At 39.6% G+C, this 20,401-nt stretch overlaps 1 protein-coding gene and 1 pseudogene across 1 annotated transcript in view; one reads left to right on the forward strand and one right to left on the reverse strand.

Annotated features, from left to right (window-relative positions):
* Positions 1-20,401, reverse strand: part of Iqcm (IQ motif containing M) — a 425,687-nt gene that overhangs the window by 325,222 nt on the left and 80,064 nt on the right. The gene's annotated exons all lie outside the window — the stretch shown is intronic.
* Positions 12,657-18,776, forward strand: LOC130863920 (cytokine receptor-like factor 3; annotated as a pseudogene).

The following is a 20,401-nucleotide window of genomic DNA, read 5'->3' on the forward strand; positions in this document are numbered from 1 at the left end:
TTTTCATCTTCATGGATGCTCAAAAGTTTAACTTTGACAATGCAGAATAGTGGGAAAGGAAAGAACTACAACTAAAAGCATAAAATAAGGCAACTGTCATTTTATTTAACCAATTTGTGTTTCCCACCACATCTATAACACTAATGGAAATTGATTTTTATAATGTCTATGGATTTATAATCACACAAAACCCTCATGTGTTTAATTATGTATATTTAAGAAACACTAGAAATTGGAAAAAAATGTGAAAACCAAGGTTTTAAAATGCACTCTCTAGAGATGAGTAGTAGGGGACCTGTCATTCAGATACCACTGGATGAGAATGACTCAGAGGTTCTTAAAACCACAGAAAACATGCAAGTTTTTTTTAAGTCTATGTACTTTCTCTGTTTTGCAAATAAAAAATAAATTGTCTCCTATTTTAAGCCACAGTGAGAGCCTTTGCATCGGCCACCTAAGCCTAGATACACTTCCTACCTGAGGTCCCAGTGGCCACACCTAACCTGGATTCAGGTAAGCCATTTTCATGCTCCCCTCTTGTCACCCTGGTCTCTCCAGTCTCCTCCCCAGTCCTATGGCAGACTGTCTGGGGGGGGGGCTCTCCTCCCCCTGCCCTTCCTAGTTTAAAGATGTGTTTACTTTATTTCCCTGGCAGAGTAACTTAAGCCACAAAGGAAAAAAGAAAAGAGAAAAGGGGAAAAAAAAAACAGAAAAAGAACAGCTTAGAACACTGGAATTGTCCTCATATCGAAGCTTTGGTTTTGTAACCCTTAATTCAGATAAGTTTGAGAAATACTATATGGCATACTTAGATTTTATAGTGGCAATGAATTATTAATTCAAATTTTTAAAACATATGTTAAGGAAACTACCTTGGATTAAAAAAAAAGAATTACAAATCAATTCTGAACATTTACTTTAAAAAGAAACAATAAATTAAGAAATAAGGCTTTGCTTGTTAACTTTTAAAACCAAGTTCAGTTTTATAGCAAATACATTAACTCAGCAAATTAGTACTTTGTCTATCTGGCAATATATTTAAATCCTCTCTGTATATTCAAAAATTAGCATTCCAGAAAATGAGCACAGACATTAAAACTCCAGAAAGTGACTGCACAGAGATCTGCATTATAGGACTGAGGGCACAAATAATTAAATGACATTTAATGAATGGCACTTTGAAGAACTGCCGGGCTCCAGTAACCCTTTTAGTCAGACCACATGGCTCCCTTCATTTTTGAGCAAGAGAACTGTATTCAATAGCATACTCACGACCCTTTGCCTAGAGATGCATGTATGTGAAACACTTGAAAAGGATGCACACATACATACATTTTAGTTTCCAGGAGCTGTGTAGAAAGAAGGGTCAGAAAATAAGAAACCTCTTTTATACTATTGATGTGTAACTGGATACACAGTATTTGAATAGCTGATATAAATTAACTCCAACTAAAAAGCAATACAATAATTTACCTCATGTAAAACAGGCAGAAACAGCAAAAAGACTTTTCCCCTTCAGCAAAAAAAACAGCCATCCTGTAATGTCAACAGTTATTACCCTCATCTGTCTGAACTATACACTCATCTCACGGTCTGTGCAGGAAAATCTGAAGGTTCTTCAAAGCGCAACCATTCAAACACTATAGACATTCTCAGTGGTTTAAAATATATTTGAAAGACTAGAGCAATGTTCCAAGGTTTTAAATTCAATAAATGATTGACTTTGGCTTTCCTCTAAGCTAGGACACAATAATAAATAGTTCTCTTCAGATATAAAGATATCAAAAACTATTTACTGGTCCTTGATGCTTGAGTCATTCTTTGACTTATTATGAGACAGAGAAAATTGGTCAGTATTTTTAATTAGAAATATTAACCATGGCTATTGATCAACAGAGTTCACATTGAACATATTACTGTCCTGAGCAGTTTAGGTCCTAAGACATTGATAGCATTATTTGTCTATAGACCAATGCTGAGCATTTTCTTGAGAGTTTTATTCAAAATACTTTAAATCAAAGTACTATTTACTAAAGCTACATTCAGTAAAATACTTAATAACTGTTTTAAATATAAAATAAAGACAAGGTATGATTTTCTTTAAGACAAAGTATTTGTAACACCCATAAGTTCTACTCAGTACATGGATTTACTGTCTATGACTAGTGCATGTATTTATTCAATATTTGTGAGGTATAGCTAAATAATGAGTGTCTACTAGGCGTCAGACTAAGTGTTTCTATTATTAGAGGATCAAGACATAGCCCCAGGTGTTGAGAAGTACATAGTCTAACAGAAAAAGAAAGAATGAAAGAAACTCACAACCATTTGTGGTGCCACACAGGACTGATGTGAGAGGTTTGCTGGGGAAACAACTTCCTGCTTGGATTCAGGACAGTGTGACAGGTTAAAAAGACAATTTGTGTCACAGGTAAAAGTCAGTTCAGGTGGACCTCAGGGCACTGGGGAATTCCTGGCTCTATGTGGAAGAGACAATAGTAAATATAAGGAGCTAGGGCACAGAGTCCCATATGCTCGGGGCATCCTATATTATAGAGACCCTCTTTTAGGGTCCCTGTAATAAAAGCACAGAGTGTGTTTTATCTAGACAGGGAGGTGTAAGAGATCCTGGTTACTGTAATTTGGTCCAGCAAAGGCCCATGTTTATGTTAGTTTTTGCTCTTGGAGCTTTTGTTAGCCTACATATTCCTATCATGCTGCACTTCCTTATCTTCCACAGTAGGCCCATGGTAAAATGGGTAGGTCCATCCAAACAGGGACTGAAAATCTCCAAAACTGTTGCCAAAATTCATGTTCTTCCTAAGGTGGTCGTGTCAGGTATTTCATTATAGCACTGGGAAGTTTACTGGCACAACATCAGAATCCAGAAGTTTCATGCCATCCAGAAGAAATGACTGAGATGTGGGTGAGTGCTCAAGAAACTTAAAGGTTTATGTAATGCTGTACTGTTTTCTTAAAGGCAGAAAGTACAAAGTCCAAGTAAATCTCTCCAGTGAACAGAGATGGTTCTTAAGTCCTACTTTTAAGACAGAAGTTTTACTGTTTACATATTTCCTATCATAACTTTACAGCACTTTAAATGATGTAAATGACCATCCATTATCTAGCTCCACGTAGATAATGAACATTATGTTTTGGAGGAAACTTCTAAGTCTAGGGCTAGCTGGACCAGTGAGTTTCCTGCAACTTCCTGCTCCCAAAGCCTTGATGGGAATAGGTGTCAGCATTGCTTTCATTCGTGAAATGTGTTGCTCTTAAACACCACACAAAGCTAGTGCATAGGTGAGTTTTACAGAGAGGGCCGCTTAGTAGCAAAAACACTGCCTGAGTCATTTCCTTTCTAAAGAACTTTCCTTCCTGCCAAACAACCATTTTTCTGCCTCTTGTAAATATTTCTCCCATTTCACAAATTTGCAAATGATACTAAAAGAGAAAATTTTTGTTTTGCATTTTTATTTGAACCTGACCTACCAAAACAGCTTTGTTCTTTTCCTGTATTGTTCAACATTATATTAATAACACTGATCCATGTTAATATAGGTTGAGTAATATATGCTGTGAACTCTCAACTTATATTTATAAGTTGTATTGTTTCCAGTCTGAAGTTATTATAAACTGACCACCGTGAATATTCTTGCTCATCCATTTGCACATATGCAAGATGTTCTCAGGGCTCTGCTAGAATAAGTGTGATCCACAGATTAGGAGGACCTTCAGCACAGAACAGAATAGACCCCCAGAAGAACCTGAAAAGTTAGAAATCTCCATTGTAACAGAATTAATTTCTTCATCCCAGTCTGAGCAAACGACGAATGCAGTTAATTATGAAGCCCTGTTAGAGTACAGGATAAGGAGTACAATAACTGAAGTTAATGCTAACTGGACAGCAAATCAAGTGAGAGTTTCTGGCCTTCCACATCCCCACCCCCACTTTATACCGCCTTCCCCCACTTGTACTTTCACTATATGTCCCTCATCACACTCTGCGTCCTCACCCTCTGTGTTCTCACACTCTTTGTCCTTACCCTCTGTGTTCACACTCTGCATCCTCACACTCTGTGTTCACACTCTGTGTCCTTACCCTCTGTGTTCACACTCTGCATCCTCACACTCTGTGTCCTCACACTCTGTGTTCACACTCTGCATCCTCACACTCTGTGTTCACACTCTGTGTCCTCACACTCTGTTCACACTCTGCATCCTCACACTCTGTGTTCACACTCTGCGCCCTCACACTCTGTGTTCACACTCTGCGCCCTCACACTCTGTGTCCTCACACTCTGTATCCTCACACTCTGTGTCCTCACACTCTGCGCCCTCATACTCTGTGTTCACACTCTGCGTCCTCACACTCTGTGTTCACACTCTGCGCCCTCACACTCTGCGTCCTCACACTCTGCGCCCTCACACTCTGTGTTCACACTCTGTGTTCACACTCTGTGTCCTCACACTCTGCGCCCTCACACTCTGCGCCCTCACAGTCTGTATTCACACTCTGTGTCCTCACACTCTGTGTCCTCACACTCTGCGCCCTCACACTCTGTGTCCTCACACTCTTTGTCCTTACCCTCTGTGTTCACACTCTGCATTCTCACCCTCTGTGTTCACACTCTCTGTCCTCACACTCTGTGTCTTCACACTCTGTGCCCTCACACTCTGTGTCCTCACACTCTTTGTCCTTACCCTCTGTGTTCACACTTTGCATCCTCACATTCTGTGTCCTCACACTCTGTGTCTTCACACTCTGCGCCCTCACACTCTGTGTCCTCACACTCTTTGTCCTTACCCTCTGTGTTGACACTCTGCATTCTCACCCTCTGTGTTCACACTCTGTATCCTCACACTCTGTGTCTTCACACTCTGAGCCCTCACACTCTGTGTCTTCACACTCTGAGCCCTCACACTCTGTGTCCTCACACTCTGTGCCCTCACACTCTATGTCTTCACACTCTGCGCCCTCACACTCTGTGTCCTCACACTCTGTGCCCTCACACTCTGTGCCCTCACACTCTGTGTTCACACTCTGTGTCCTCACACTCTGCGTCCTCACCCTCTGCGTCCTCACACTCTATGTCCTCACACTCTGTTCACACTGCGTCCTCACACTCTGTGTCTTCACACTCTGCGTCCTCACACTCTGCGCCCTCACACTATGTGTCCTCACACTCTGCGTCCTCACACTCTGCGCCCTCACACTCTGTGTTCACACTCTGCGTCCTCACACTCTGCGTCCTCACTTGATGCCTACAAAAAGAACCTGGAAAAACCCCACAATAGTGAATTAAGAGAACATTTGAAAACTTTAGAACAAAAAGAAGAAAACTCACCTAAGAGGACTAGGACAGCAGGAAATAATTAAATTAACAGCTGAAACCAACAAAATAAAACAAAAAAAGCAATACAAAGAATCAATGAGACAAAGACTTGGTTCTTTGAGGAAATCAACCAAATAGACAAACCTTTTTCCAAACTAACCAAAAGTCAGAGAGAGAATATACAAATTAACAAAATCAGAAATGAAAAGGGGGACATAACAACAGACACGGAGAAAATACAGAGAATCATCATGTCATATCTCGAAAACCTGTACTTCACAAAATTGGAAAACTTATAGGAAATAGAAAACTTTCGGGATAAATATCACTTACCAAAATTAAATCAAGACCAGATAAGCAAATTAAACAGACTTATAACTCTGAAGAAATACAAAGAGTCATTAAAAATCTCCCAGCCAAAAAAAGCCCAGGACCAGACGGTTTCAGCTCAGAATTCTACAAGATTTTCAAAGAAGAACTAATACCAATACTCCTCAAATTATTCCACACAATAGAAACAGAAGGAACATTGCCAAACTCTTTTTACGAGGCTATAATTACCCTGATACCCAAACCACAGAAAGATATCACTAAGAAAGAGAATTACAGACCAATCTCACTCATGAACACTGATGCAAAAATACTAAACAAAATACTGGCAAATTGAATCCACGAATACATCAGAAACATCATCCACCATGATAACGTTGGCTTCATCCCAGAGATGCAGGAATGGTTCAACATAAGAAAATCTGTCAATGTAATCCACCATGTAAACAAACTGAAAAATAAAAACCACATGATCATCTCGTTAGAAGCTGAAAAAGCTTTCGACAAAATACAGTATCTCTTCATGATAAAGGTCTTGGAGAGATCAGGGATACAAGGAACACACCTAAACATAATAAGGGCAATTTAAAGCAAACCAACAGCCAACATCAAACAAAATGGAGAGAAACCTGCATTGAACCTACTGAAATCAGAAACAAGACAAGGCTGTCCACTCTTTTTATATCTATTCAATATAGTTCTTGAGGCCCTAGCTAGAACAATAAGATGCCAAAGTAAGATCAAAGGGATGCAAATCAGAAAAGAAGTCAAACTCTCACTATTGCTGATGATATGATAGTTTACATAAGCAACCCCAAAAATTCTACCAAGGAACATCTACAACTCATAAACATTTTCAGTAATGTAGCAGGATACAAGATTAACTCAAAAAAATCAGTAGCTCTCCTGTACACGGATGATAAAAGGGCTACGAAAGAAATCAGAGAAACAACACCCTTCCAATAGCCACAGATAGCATAAAATATCTCGGAGTAACTCTAACCAAACAAATGGAAAACCTGTATGACAAGAACTTTAAATCTTTGAAGAAAGAAATTAAAGAAGACACCAGAAAGTGGGAAGATCTCCCATGATCTTGGATAGCTAGAATCATCATAGTAAAAATGGCAATCTTACCAAAAGCAATCTACAGATTCAATGCAATGCCCAGCAAAATTTTTCACAGACCTCGAAAAAACAGTGCTCAACTTCATATGGAAAAGCAAAAAAACACAGGATAGTCTAAACAATCCTGTATAATAAAAGAACTTCTGGAGGCATCACGATCCCTGACTTCAAACTCTACTACAGAGCTATAGTACTGAAAACAGCCTGGTATTGACATAAGAACACAAAGGAAGACCACTGGACCCAAATTGAAGACCTGGATATTAATCCATACACCTTTGAACACATGATTTTTGACAAGAAACAAAAAATATCAAATGGAAAAAAGAAAGCATATTTAACAAATGGTGCTGGCATAACTGGATATCAACATGTAGAAGAATGAAAATAGACCCTTATCTATCACCATGCACAAAACTCAAGTTCAATTGAATCAAAGACCTCAACATAAAGCCAGCCACACTGAACCTCATAGAAGAGAAAGTGGGAGGTACACTTGAATGCATTGGCACAGGAGACCACTTCCTAAATATAACCCCCAGAAGCATAGACACTGAGAGAAACAATTACTAAATGGGACCTCCTGAAACTAAAAAGCTTCTGTAAAGGAAAGGACATGGTCAACAAAACAACAGCCGACAGAATGGGAAAAGATCTTCACTAACCCCACATCAGACAGAGGTCTGATCTCCAAAATATACAAAGAACTCATTAAATTGGTCATCAAAAGAACAAATAATCCAATAAAAATGGAGTACAGATTTAAACAGAGAACTCTCAACAGAGGAATCTAAAATGGCTGAAAGACACTTAAGGAAATGTTCGACATCCTTAGTCAACAGAGAGATGCAAATCAAAACAACTCTGAGATTCCGTCTTTCACCTGTAAGAATGGCCAAGATCAAAAATACTGATGACAACTTATGCTGGATAGGTTGTGGGGTAAATTGAATACTTCTGCATTGCTGGTAGCAATGCAAGCTGGTGCAGTCCCTTTGGAGTCAGTGTAGCGATTTCTCAGAAAATTAGGAAACAACCTTCCTCAAGACCCAGTAATACCACTTTTGGGTATATATCCAAAGGATGCTCAACCGTGCCACAAGGACATGTGCTCAACTATGTTCATAGCAGCTTTGTTTGTCATAGCCAGAACCTGGAAACAACCTAAATACCCCTCGACCGAAGAATGAATAAGAAAAATGTGGTACACAATGGATTACTACTCATCAGGATAAAAATGACGATATTTTGAATTTTGCAGGCAAATGGATGGAGCTAGAAAACATCATTCTGAGTGAGGTAACCCAGACACAGAAATACAGTTATCACATGTACTCACTCATAAGTGGTTTTTAAACATAAAGCAAAGAAAATCAGCCTACAAATAATAATCCCAGAGAATTTAGGCAGCAGTGATGACCCTAAAAGAGACATACATAGATCTAATCTACATTGGTAGTAGAAAAAGACAAGATTTCCTAAGTAAATTGGGAGCATGGGGACCTTGGAGGAGAGTTGAAAGGGAGGGGAGAGGCAGAGAGGGGAGCAGAGAAAATTGTAGAGCTCAATAAATCCAATAAAAAATAAAATTAAAAAATGTCTAGTAGGTATAGGGTATTAATACAAAATACAAGGGAAAAAATAACAGACCATAACTCTTACGTCAAAAAGAATAAGATAACGGAGTTTTATTTATTTATTTTTTTACTCTTTGGAGGCCTGCCACTCAGCTTCCAAAGAAATACATATAGACTTATTCTTACTTGTGATTTCCCAATCTCATCTTGGTCTGTTTCTACCCAACTTTTCTAACTTAAATGATCCTGTTTCTTTTTAACTTCATTTTGCCTATGGGCATTTTGACCTTTCCTTAGTCTATATATCTTTCTTACTTCTTCTCCGTGCCTGGCTCCTCTTCTTCTGCTTTTCTCACTCCTAACTGCTCTTCTAAACCTAGATTTCTCCACCTCTTTGTTCTCTCTGCCTGACAATCCCACATATCCCTTTCTCTTTTCTAGCTATTGGCTGTTCAGTTCTTACTAGACAGAGCAGGTGTTGCAGGCGGCAAAGTAACACAGTTTTAGGGAGTTAAACAAATGTAACATAAAAGAAATGCATCCTATCTTTGCATCATTAAACAAATATTCCACAGATGTCCCTGGCTTTCGCCTGCTCCTGTGGATGTCCCTGGCTCGTGCCTAGCCCCATAGAGGTTTCTGTCTTGGACCTGCTCCCTCAGTGGTCACTCCCTGGTACTTGCTCCTGTGGAGGTTGCTGCCTCAGGTCTGTTTCTCTAGATGTCTCTGGCCTAGACCTAATCTTGCTTTGACCTCTGGTCCCTATTTTGGGCCCAGTTCCTCAGAGTTCTCTGGCCCAGGCCTGCTCCAACATTTTTATTACTATTATTTATTATCAGTTTATTTTTAACTCTGACAGATATCTACACCTTTTTAAATCTACATTTTCCATTTCAAATTATACAAGCATCACTTGTTCACTAAGTACATCTATGCCATCCTCTATCACTCTCAGTTTTTGGGAAGATTTTTAACTTCCCAAAAGATGTTATCATAACTACAATTTTTTAAATCAACAGCTAATTTATTAAGCACATGGGTTACTCAGTCATTATCCTTGTGAAATCTGTTTTGCTCCCCCTATTCCTCCTTTTCCTTTTTTGTCTCTCCTCCCCCTCCCCTTTCCACCTTCACCCTTTCTTTCGAGGCTTTAATATTTTTCTCTCCTTTGACTTTTCAAGCCATGTATTTTTATAAATTAAACTTAAAATTGGCCATCCTTAATCTAAGCAGTGATCTTTTATGGACTCTAAAGTATTCTCTAAACCATCTCTTTAGAAATGACTCTTCCTTGGAGGATGTTCCCTGCCTGCTGGGCCGCACTCTCAGGCTTGGAGGGGATGGTTTCTGCTTTCTAGGCTGTGCTCTCACTTCTGCACCTTCCTGTTCACCATTCTAGATTCATCTGGATCATTTGTCCTTATACTCATATTACTTTTCTTTCCTAATATGCTCCCAAATAATGTTCACTGACAATGTAATTGTTGGGCTCAAAAGAATTTGGGACCAATAACTAACCGAGGTGTCTAACATGTCAAAGTGAATGCTGGCCTCCAGATTCTCCCAGCATCTCTCATCATCTTTGGCAAGTACCTTTACAGAGTCTTAGCTTTTCGCAGCACTTCTCTCTCCTGCCCCCAACTCTAAATGTCTCCATCCTTTGAGCTTCCCTTCCCTTCCCCCAGCTTCTCTTTTCCTATAATACCCAACCATTTTAACTAGGTGCTATCTTGGTCTTTCTCTTGACCTCTTGGTTCTTCTACCTGTCCTGTTCCTTTCTCCTTCCCTTTCCTGCCCTCCCCTCTTCCCTCCTCTCCTTTCTTCTTCTTTCCTCTCCCCTCCTTTTCTTTTCATTATTCACATTCAACCCCTCACCATCTCTTTCTCTTCTCATGGGCCTAGTTCAGTCTGAACCCTTTCCAGAAGGCTCTGGCTATGCTTTATCTTTCATATCTACAATAAAATCCTTCTCCTCAACCTAACCCAAGAGCAGTCATTTTCATTTACCTGCTGTCAAAACCCAGAAAAGCATATATAAACTCCCTTCCAAGGGACTTGGCCTCTCCAATTCAAGCTGCTGATTTGACCCTCCTGAGCTATGCACAGATAATTCATTTCTGCTGATTTCTGCCACCCACCATATTTAACTCCAAATTGTAGAGTCTACCTTTTCAACCACTTTTTCCCTCCACACGTTTAACCATCCATCTCTCATTGCCTACTTGGTTATTGCACTCTCAGTCTCTCTGGATCCTGGAGACTATGATGACCTCCACATGGGCATCTACTAAGATACTTACATATCTTCTTTTATATTGTAACTCTCTTTTCCCTGGGCCTCTTACCCTTTCTTTGCCTCCTCCACCTCAGAGCTACCTTCTCTTAGCTAATTCCCAATAGGTTCCTCACCTCCCTCTAGGAACTATAGTCCAGAATCTTCCTTAAGTTCTTCTGAGTTCCTAGTTAACATTGGAATTCTACCTCTGGTGGAGTTCTTATACTTTGGTGCCTGATTAACAGTATTTATCAAACTTTTATTTCCAGAAATTCTACTGACTCTATTTTAAATTGTCATTTTTACAATTTCATATTCTATGTCTCTATTTTCAAATTATCATTTATTTTATTAAGCACACCAAGCATAACGGCTTTACTATCTAAATCTAGTCATTATAAAATATCTGAATTTGGATAAGACTGTCAATAGTATATGCTTTGGGATGATTTTTACAACTTTTGCACCATTTTCATACATGCTTAAATTTTTATTTACTCAATTGCCACACTCTTTAAAAATAATTTACATAATTCCCAGGGGTCAAATGGAACTTGCATTTCCTTTGACAGCAGCCTGGTGGCATTAACAGTTGGGAAATATCTTAAACTATGTTAAAATTTGAACTTCCCTTACCAACCTATTGTGGTTGTACAAGTTCATGATATGCAATTTATGAGGACATAACTCCTGATGATATTTTCATGTTTCTTGCTCTCATTTATCTGTTTGGATAAGAAGCACGGAATACTTTACAAAAAATTTTAAATATTAAAAAAATAGCTGTTTCCATCATTCTTCAGAGAAGGGGTCACTTTCATTCTGCTCTGCTTCTTATCTCAGTATAAATCTAGATAGTCCTTTGGGGAAAAAATATAAATCACTGTAGTCCTCAGCCTATTCTCCTCTCTCACAGCCTTGTTCAAGACCCTACATCCCAATTCAGATTTGGTGTTTATCTGGTCAGGAGCTGTTCAACTCTTTTTGTAGTTCTTTATTGGTTTACTTTAAATCACTTTTCTCTGGAGATAAGGCCCCTGAAAGGCTTTCCAAGTGCTTAGCCCTAAACACATGCACATAGAAACAACACTAAATGGGTCTATCTACTGAGTTAAATGTGTGTGCCTATTTAAGTAGGTAAATAGGTAGGTAGGTATGTAGATAATCTATTTCGTTATATGTATATGTACATAAGTAACAATATTAACTGTAGAAGTGGAGATCAAAAATTGAGAGGGATTAGGGGAGACTGGAAGATTTGGAAGGGAGAGAGATAAGAGTAGAAATGATATAAATACAGAACTCATAAAATTCTTTAAAAAATAAATTTAAAAATTGACTCTAAACACTATGACTTAAAAAGTTAATTTATCAAAATAATATTTTCCTGTGTTATGGAGAAATAAATATCCCATTATAATTGTCAAGAATTTAAACTTTTGTTCACTCACAAACTGATAACTCAAAGCATCATTCCAGGGTCTTAACTTCCTGGGCTACATGAAAAAGACTTATATGGACTTACAGAACTGCCAGTCTGTGCATCAAACAGGCAACTGAGAAACCTGGACATCTGAACATCCTGATACAGGAGCAACAAAAACACATCCAAGTACTTTTACCTAGATTTAAGAAATTTATAAATTTATACAAAATTGAAACAAAGATAGCTGTAATAAATAGAGCAATGTTTATGCTTTCAGAGAGTTGTTTCACATGCCTTGTTTATCTTATTTAAAAAGAACTGAAGTTATAATAACTAGCTAATTCATTCTCTACCAAGTAGCAACGGAGCTTACCTTATGGGTTGAGTTCTAATCCCCAATACCTGAGAAGTGAGTATATTTGAAAATAGGATCATTGCAGCTATGATTGCTTAAATCAAGAGGAGATAATACAAAAGTAGGAAATCTAGTTTCCTGTGTCTTTACAGAAAGAAGAGACGAACAGTCACACAGAAGGGTGTGTCAGAGGTCCACATTGGAGTGACACCTCCAATTAAGAAAAGACATGGCAGGGTCCTCTCCCTGTGGCTCTGGAGGAAGCACAGCTCTGCCACCTGTGCTCCAGGTATCCATCCTATAGGACAATGCTCTCAACCATCCTGACGTTGCCATCCTTAATATGCTGTGGTCCATCATGTTTTAGTAACCCTAACTATAAAATTATGTACGTTGCTACTTCATAAGTGAAATTTTGCTACCACTATAAACCACAATATAAATATTTCATAAGCAGGATATCTTATATGTGACCCCTGTGAACAGGTTGTTTAAACCCAAAGGGGCTGTGACCCACAGGTTGAGAAACACTGCTCTAAGACTAGCAAGACTAGTTGCTTGCAACAATAGACTTCTGTTGTTTTTAAAACCACCCTAAAGATAGTTTATTTCAACAGCTGGAAGAATACACTCCACCGAGATGTTAGTCTACACATAGTATTTTATAAGCAACTGCGGATGAACTTCTAAGAATATCACTTAGCAGAAAAATACGAAATGATAATAATGTTTTATGCCAAGGATTCAAATATTTGAATTCTAATTCTTTCAGGAAAATTACCTTTTTTGTCATTTGTTTCAATATCTCAAAATAGTATTACACACTCTGATTCATAAAATGTGGACTAGAATGTGGTCTTTACCTCTTTCACCTCTTAAAAATAATTAGCAACCAATAAATATCACAAAGTAAATTATTTAAGTTCAACCAGGCAACATTCTAGAACCTCCTAGCACATTCTGTAAGGGGTGAACCTCTTCCTAACACATATGGGGATAAACCGGGAGTGGAAGCAAAAGGCTGTCACAGATGCTCACAGTAGTTAATCCTGCAGAAAATCAGCAACCATAATGTAAGGATTAGGTCTACCTGGGGAGTGGGGATAGGATCCTTATTTTGACAATAGAATAATTCAATATTTTTAGGGATCTTAAGAATTTTTAAAGGTGAAGTTGAAAGGTTTTTCACAAATATTCTCAGCCTCCAGATGACGTAGACGTGAACTCTCCCTAAGTGTGGAAATAAGATGGCTGGGAAAATAAAGACTAAATAATTCATGTACATCCCCAAATTCTGTCATTAAATGAGTTTCCCATTATTCACTGCACAACCAAGCTTACATCAAAAGGCTGGATGAAGAAAATCTCAATATACTCAAATTGAATAATAATTAAAAATTAGTTAATATTTAATGAAAACACTCAGAAAAACAACATTGAAAGAGGATTTAATGTATGACAGATATGTCTTGAGGCAAAAATTATTGCTAGGAACAAAAACAGATAAAAACTGCCACACAAGTTAATAATAAACATTCTAGTCAAGCATATTATGTAATAGGTTGGGGAGATAAAACTTAACTACTACCATAAAAAAGAACAAATTTTTAATGAAAGTAAATACAATGAAATATTAAAGATAATTATCTGAGTTGGTAATTTCAGGAGAGAAGAAAGGCAAGAAAATAAAAATATTTTCAGAAATGAAGAAGTAGGAGAGGATATTGAAAATAGGATTGATGGATGTGGACAGCCTGAAACACAAGAAAGAGTTTGAAGGGATTAGAAGAAAAATAATAGCAAACAGGAAAGAAACAAAATAACAAAACATAGCAAGTTAAAGACAGTTTCCAGAATAATTACTGAACTGTAATTAGAGTCTTCAAACTGAAGGATATCCGTTCTCTCAGCAAACAAATCATGACATTCTATAATGCTCACTAAAATATACCTCAAAAAACAGTCTGCCCAGCTTACAGTGGTCCAGAAAGTATACAAGATACATAAGAGAAAGGAGGGTAATGAAGACTTTTATCAGCATGAGCTTTGAGAAAGTTTTGAGAGAGGAAAAGAAACTAATGAGTAGTTCAACAACTGAGGGTGCAATATCAGCATACAAACAGCATATAGGTACAACATACAGCTCACAGCAACTATCATCAGGAATTGTTAAACACTATAATTTAAATTTAAACATATTAATATATTTAAAGTATGAAAGTGCTTAGAAAATAGCATACCTAATGAAATCAGGTTGCAGATAAAGGAGACGGGAACAGAGACAAATTCTATTAGCCTACTGTGATCTCAGCTGTTGGAAACAGGAGGCAGGAGGATTGAGTTCAAGGCCAAACTGGGCTACATTTCAAGACCCTTTCTCAATAACAACAAAATCTAGCATTGCTCATGACACAGACTCAAACTCAAAACTACATTTAAAGAAAAACAGAAAGCACGTCTTCCATTCATGAATGCAGGAACTGCATATTGTTGCAGACAAATAAAACACTGCAAAAAATGTTTTTTATAAAGTCATAGCAATGAATAATCTGCACTCATTGGGTTAGACAAGCTCAATAGTAAGAGAACGCAAGAACAGACATAGACATCCAGTGTGTGGTGAAGGCAGTCCTGAAGTCAATCATGGAAAGATGGACACATCAGCAAAGATGTCTATGATTATTAAGGGGGAAGAAAGGACAACAAAGAATGAAAGTGGCTATTTCACTTATTTTTTGCCCAAAATTCAACTCTAAGGAACCTTAGAGTTTTAAATAGCTTAAATAAGAAAACTTGATATTAATTCTGTGACTTGAAGAAAAATTTATAATGTTTTACAGACAACATTAAAAAAGAAATGGAACTATGAAGTACTTATTAAATTAAATTTCTACTTACAAAAAATACCACCAAATGTCTGTAAAGATAAAAAGATAAAGACCTGGAGAATTTTTCAACTGAAAGAATACAATTTGAAATACTGATGAAGATACCCACAGAAACAGCTGACCTGAGCAAGTGGGAGCTCACTGACTCTGGACTGACAGCTGGGGAACCTGTACAAGATTGACTTAGTCCCTCTGAAAGTGGGTGACAATGTGTGACTTGAGCAGTTTGTGGGATCACTAAGAGTGGAACCAGTATTTATTTTATCCCTAGTGCATGAATGGCTCTTTGTAGAGCATTTTCTGTGGAGAGATACATTGCTCAGCCAAAATCAGCGGGGGGGGGGGGGGGGGGGGCTTTGTCCTGCCTCAAGTGATGTGACAGACCTTGTTGACTCCCTCTCTAAGGAGTGTATGGGGGTAGGGTGGAGAGAAAGTGGGGGAGTAAGAGGACTGGAAGGGGAGGGAACTGAGATTGGTATGTAAATTAAGATTGTTTTAAAAATAAAAAAGAAAGGAAGGAAGGAAAGAAGGAAGAAAAACGAAAGAAAGAAAAGAAAGGAAAGAAGACAGAAAGAAAAAGAATATTTTATAGATAGTTGCTGCAACTCAGAAACAGGACAAAGCCAAAAGAAAAGTAGATAAAATTGAAAAGGATTTTCTTTTAACTAATAAGATAACCAAGTAGTACAGGAAATGTTCAGGTGGAAACTCCACCCTAAGCCCCCTTCCCTGGAGTTGCCTCAGTCCAGACTCCACTTATGAGAAAGCCCACCATCAACGGCTCCACCCCGAAGACATTAAAAGCCCTACCTTGTGGGTTCCCCTTGTGGTCTCCTCAATTTCCCCTAGGGCCACCTAGGAATGCTTTGCTCAGAATAAACCTGGATTTATTAATTCTGTTTGGTTGGCTTATTACATCAGCAGTGGCAGATTCACAATAACCAGGAATTTAACTTAACGTTTGGTGCCAAACTCAAGTAGAGCTGAATTTTCCCGCTACCAGGTGACCATGGAAAACCACTCTCCCTTCCCAGCCCTCTGATAGACTTGCTTTTTGAGTTACCCAGTTTCAAGCCATGGCCTCTAAGGGGGTCCGGGACCCCTTCTGCCTTCCAACCCACCTGTCAAGATGTTGCAGTGCCTGGTCGCTGTTCTGTGGTAGAGACAGTCTCTACCTTTTGGGAGGCTTGTATGGGAGTCCTGCACAGAGGTACCCCAAACCTCCTATTGTTTTGACTCTAGTCTACTTAGGAGGATACTCTTAGTCTCCAGTTAATGGTTTGTAAATGGATACTTCGGAGTTCAAGTTTACTCCTCGAACACTCTACAGAATTTATCCAATCTGGGGCTGAGGTTCCTGAGCACTGCATCCCTGCCTCCTCTCTTCTCCCTGTCCCTAGCCTCTCTCTGCTCCTGGCTTTTGCCTGTGGACAATCTCCTTGCTTCCCTGCCTGTCTGTATTTCTTGCTTCTGTCCAATTGCTCTTCCAGTTCCCGACTTGTTCCCTTTTTGGATGCTATTCTAACTTTGCCAATGCTTCATGCCTAGCACAGGGCTGCTTCCACCCTCCCACAACAGCTGGGAGACCCACAGCTTAAACTGCAACCTGCTGTGTCCTCCACAAGGCTCCTGTCCCTCTTCCACTCCTTGGTTGTCGCTGCCTGCTTGTTTTCCCTTCACAGAGCCTTCTCTGCGCTCAGGGCACCAGGCTGCTGACCCAACCTGCTAGGAACTGCCTTAATGCTAGAAAACACCTTTCGTTCTTATGGTTTCTTTCTTATTTTAGGATTTTTAAGTTGGTCATCTGATATGGTTTCCTGGGAAAAGTTTTGTTCTTCTTTTGTGTTGAAGTTTTGTTTCTGTTAAAAGTCTTATCTGTTCCATATGTATGGATAAAAATGTTAAGTGGCCAGAGTGTTTGCTCTATGCCTCTGTCTGTGATTGTGTTCATGTGTATGCTTGTTTTAAAGTCTGTAAAACTTGTAATCCCAGATTACAACTGCTCTAGAAAAGTACAAACACACAGTCAGGAACCTGGCGGGTTGCACAGCCGGATGAGGGAGGTGATGAACCCCCGGAGGTGCTGCTGCAAGAAGCCCACGAGAACATGGAGGTGGCGCAGAGCTACTGGCGGGAACTGGGCCAGCGGCTTCAGGGGCTGCGGGAGGCGCAGAGATAAAAGAGAGTGCGTCACAGACGAGATGTCCTCAAACATCATTTTAGTGATTTAAAAGGAAGTCTCGGAAAACTGTTGGATGAGCGATTGGTGACCCTTTTGCAAGAGGTGGACACCTTTGAACAGGAGGTCATCAAACCATCAGACGACTGCCAAGGAGCTCATAGAGCACGGAGTTGACACCGCGGATGACCTGGACCGAGAAGGTGAGATCGGCATTCATGGAGGTATAGAAGAACATAATGATAAATTGTGGAATTTTACCGAAAAGGCCTCACACATTCAGTTGGACAGCTTACCAGAAGTGCCTTTGCTAGTTGATGTACTCTGTTTATCTGCTCAGTTGGATGATTCCATTCTTAACATAGTGAAAGATCACATTTTAAATCATGGAACAGTAGCTTCCCGCCCACCAGTACAGATTGAAGAATTAATAGAGAAACCTGGAGGCATCATAGTGTGATGGTGTAAGGTGGACGATGACTTTACAGCTCAAGATTACAGGCTCCAGTTCCATAAATGTACTGCAAATCATTTTGAAGATGTGTATGTAGGTTCTGAAACTGAATTCATAGTGTTGCACATATACCCCAATGTGGATTATCAGTTCAGAGTCTGCACCCAAGGAGATGGCCGGCAGGAGTGGAGTCCTTGGAATGTTCCCCCAGACAGGTCACTCCACACTGGTGCCTCATGAGTGGAGGACTGGCTTTGAGGGGTACAGTCTGAGCAGTTGGAGGAACATATCACTCCGAAATGATGCCGAGTCCCCGGGCGTCCTCTGCTCCAGCGCTCCTACCTACTTCTGCGGGCAGACCTTAACATTCAGAGTTGAAATAGTGGGGCAGCCGGACAGAAGAGACAGTATAGGAGTGTGCGCAGAAAAGCAGAATGGCTATGACTCTCTGCAGCCAGATCAAGCTGTGTGCATAAGCACAAATGGTGCAGTTTTTGTCAATGGAAAAGAAATGACTAATCCGTTGCCTGTGGTTACCTCTGGATCCACTGTGACATTTGACATCGGAGCTATGACTCTAGGAACTGCCAACAACAGTGAAGGAGGCAGTGTCAAGCTCCAAGTAACCATCAGCTCCAGCAACAGGGAGGTGGTGTTTGATTGGCTACTTGACCAGTCCTGCGGCTCTCTTTACTTCAGATGTTCATTTTTCTATCCTGGATGGAAAGTGCTGGTGTTTTAGCATTTTGAGGGCTTGGCTTTGGTTTGAGGGTTTGCTGTTTCTGTCCTCAGCCTAGTTGTATCTGACTTTAAAAAGGTGAACTTATCTCTTGGACCACCAGAAATGGGAAGTGTTGCTGGATTTGCATTTTAATATTTCAGTAAGAGACCTGGTGTGGTGACATACACCTTAATCCCAGCACTTGGGAGGCAGAAGCAGGTGAATCTCACCTGGTCTACAGAACAAGTTCCAGGACAGACAGGACTGTTACACAGAGAAACTATACTTTGAACTCTCCCCCCCCCCAAAAAAAAAGAAAAGTAGTATTTCAGTAAGAAGTGAGCTGAATGGCATGGACAAAATCATAGTTCAGTTTTATTTTTAGCATAAATATCAAACTAGCTTTAAAGTCTGCATTCTTTTCCACTGTTCTTAAAGTCGGTCGATAGAACAGAAAAATGTCACACCATTAAATCTTCATCAAGATCAGAGGCTGTAAGAAAACAGCAGGAAAGACAGCTAGAGCCCAGCCCCAGACTCTATAATCCTTGTCCAGTCCTATGTTGTTGCCTCTCCCACCCCCTTATGGCACTAACTGTTGCTCGGTTCAGTATCTCTCTGATGGAGGAAGGTCATTGGCTAATAAAGAAACTGCTTTGACCCATTTGATAGGTCAGTCTTTAGGTGGGTGGAGTAAACAGAACAGAATGTTGGGAGGAAGAGGAAGTGAGCTTAGATGCCATGCAGCTGCTCCCCAGGGCAGACGCGATGAAGCAAGCTGCCAGGTCAGACATGCTGAATCTTTCCTGGTAAGACTGGTGCTACACAGATTATTAGAGATGGGTTGATCGGGATATGAGAATTAGCCAGTAAGGGTTAGAGGTAATGGGCCAAGCAGTGTTTAAAAGAATACAGTTTGTGTGTTGTTATTTTGGGGCATAAGCTAGCCAGGCGGCCAGGAGCTGGGTAGCAGGAAGCGGCCTGCAGCTCCTTCAACATCTCTGGGTCTGCGAAGTTAGTGGATTCTGCATTTTTATAGCATCTGAGCAAGTGTCTGCTATAGCCAGTGTTAGCGTCCTCTGTCTTTCCTGGCAGCACTAGATGAGACACAGGACGGAGGGTCTGTATTCCTCACAGTGAAGCCACGTACGGAAGTACACAGCAGTGTTAGTAGGGTCACATGTGCACAGCATGCTCCCATGTGCACCCTGCCACAGCCATGCACGTGGGACCATGCAGAGTGTCACAGTCCAGTGTAATGTCGGGTTGAGAAATGGTCTTTTAACAGGCCAAAGAAATAGCAGGTAAATACTTGACCTATTTTTTTTAAACTTAAATTTGTGTAAAATATTTATTTGACTGACTTAATATGTAAAAAATTGTGGTATTGTTATACCAGCGTACAGATAAGTTTTAATGTGAATTTTTTTCTTTTTGTTTTACCAGTAGTAAAAAAGTGGAAAAGCAAGTGTGATATTTCTGTAAGATAATTTATTTAGGGCTTTATGTTCCCTTTCAACAATCATGGCCTTTATTCCTTCCCTCGTTTTGTGTGTGTGCCTTTTCTGATGTTAACCATGGCCTTTCCTCCTTCCCTGTTTTATGTAAGTCAGTGCCTTTACTCATGTTAATAAGTTCTCAAGTGTAGGTGCCTTTATCCAGCCTTTTCAAAACAAAATAAAAAATCAGAAATTAAAAAAAAAGAAAAGAAAAGCACAAACACATGGATACC

This window comes from Chionomys nivalis, chromosome 21 (assembly GCF_950005125.1).
Source record: "Chionomys nivalis chromosome 21, mChiNiv1.1, whole genome shotgun sequence".
Classification (NCBI taxonomy): Eukaryota; Metazoa; Chordata; class Mammalia; order Rodentia; family Cricetidae; genus Chionomys; species Chionomys nivalis.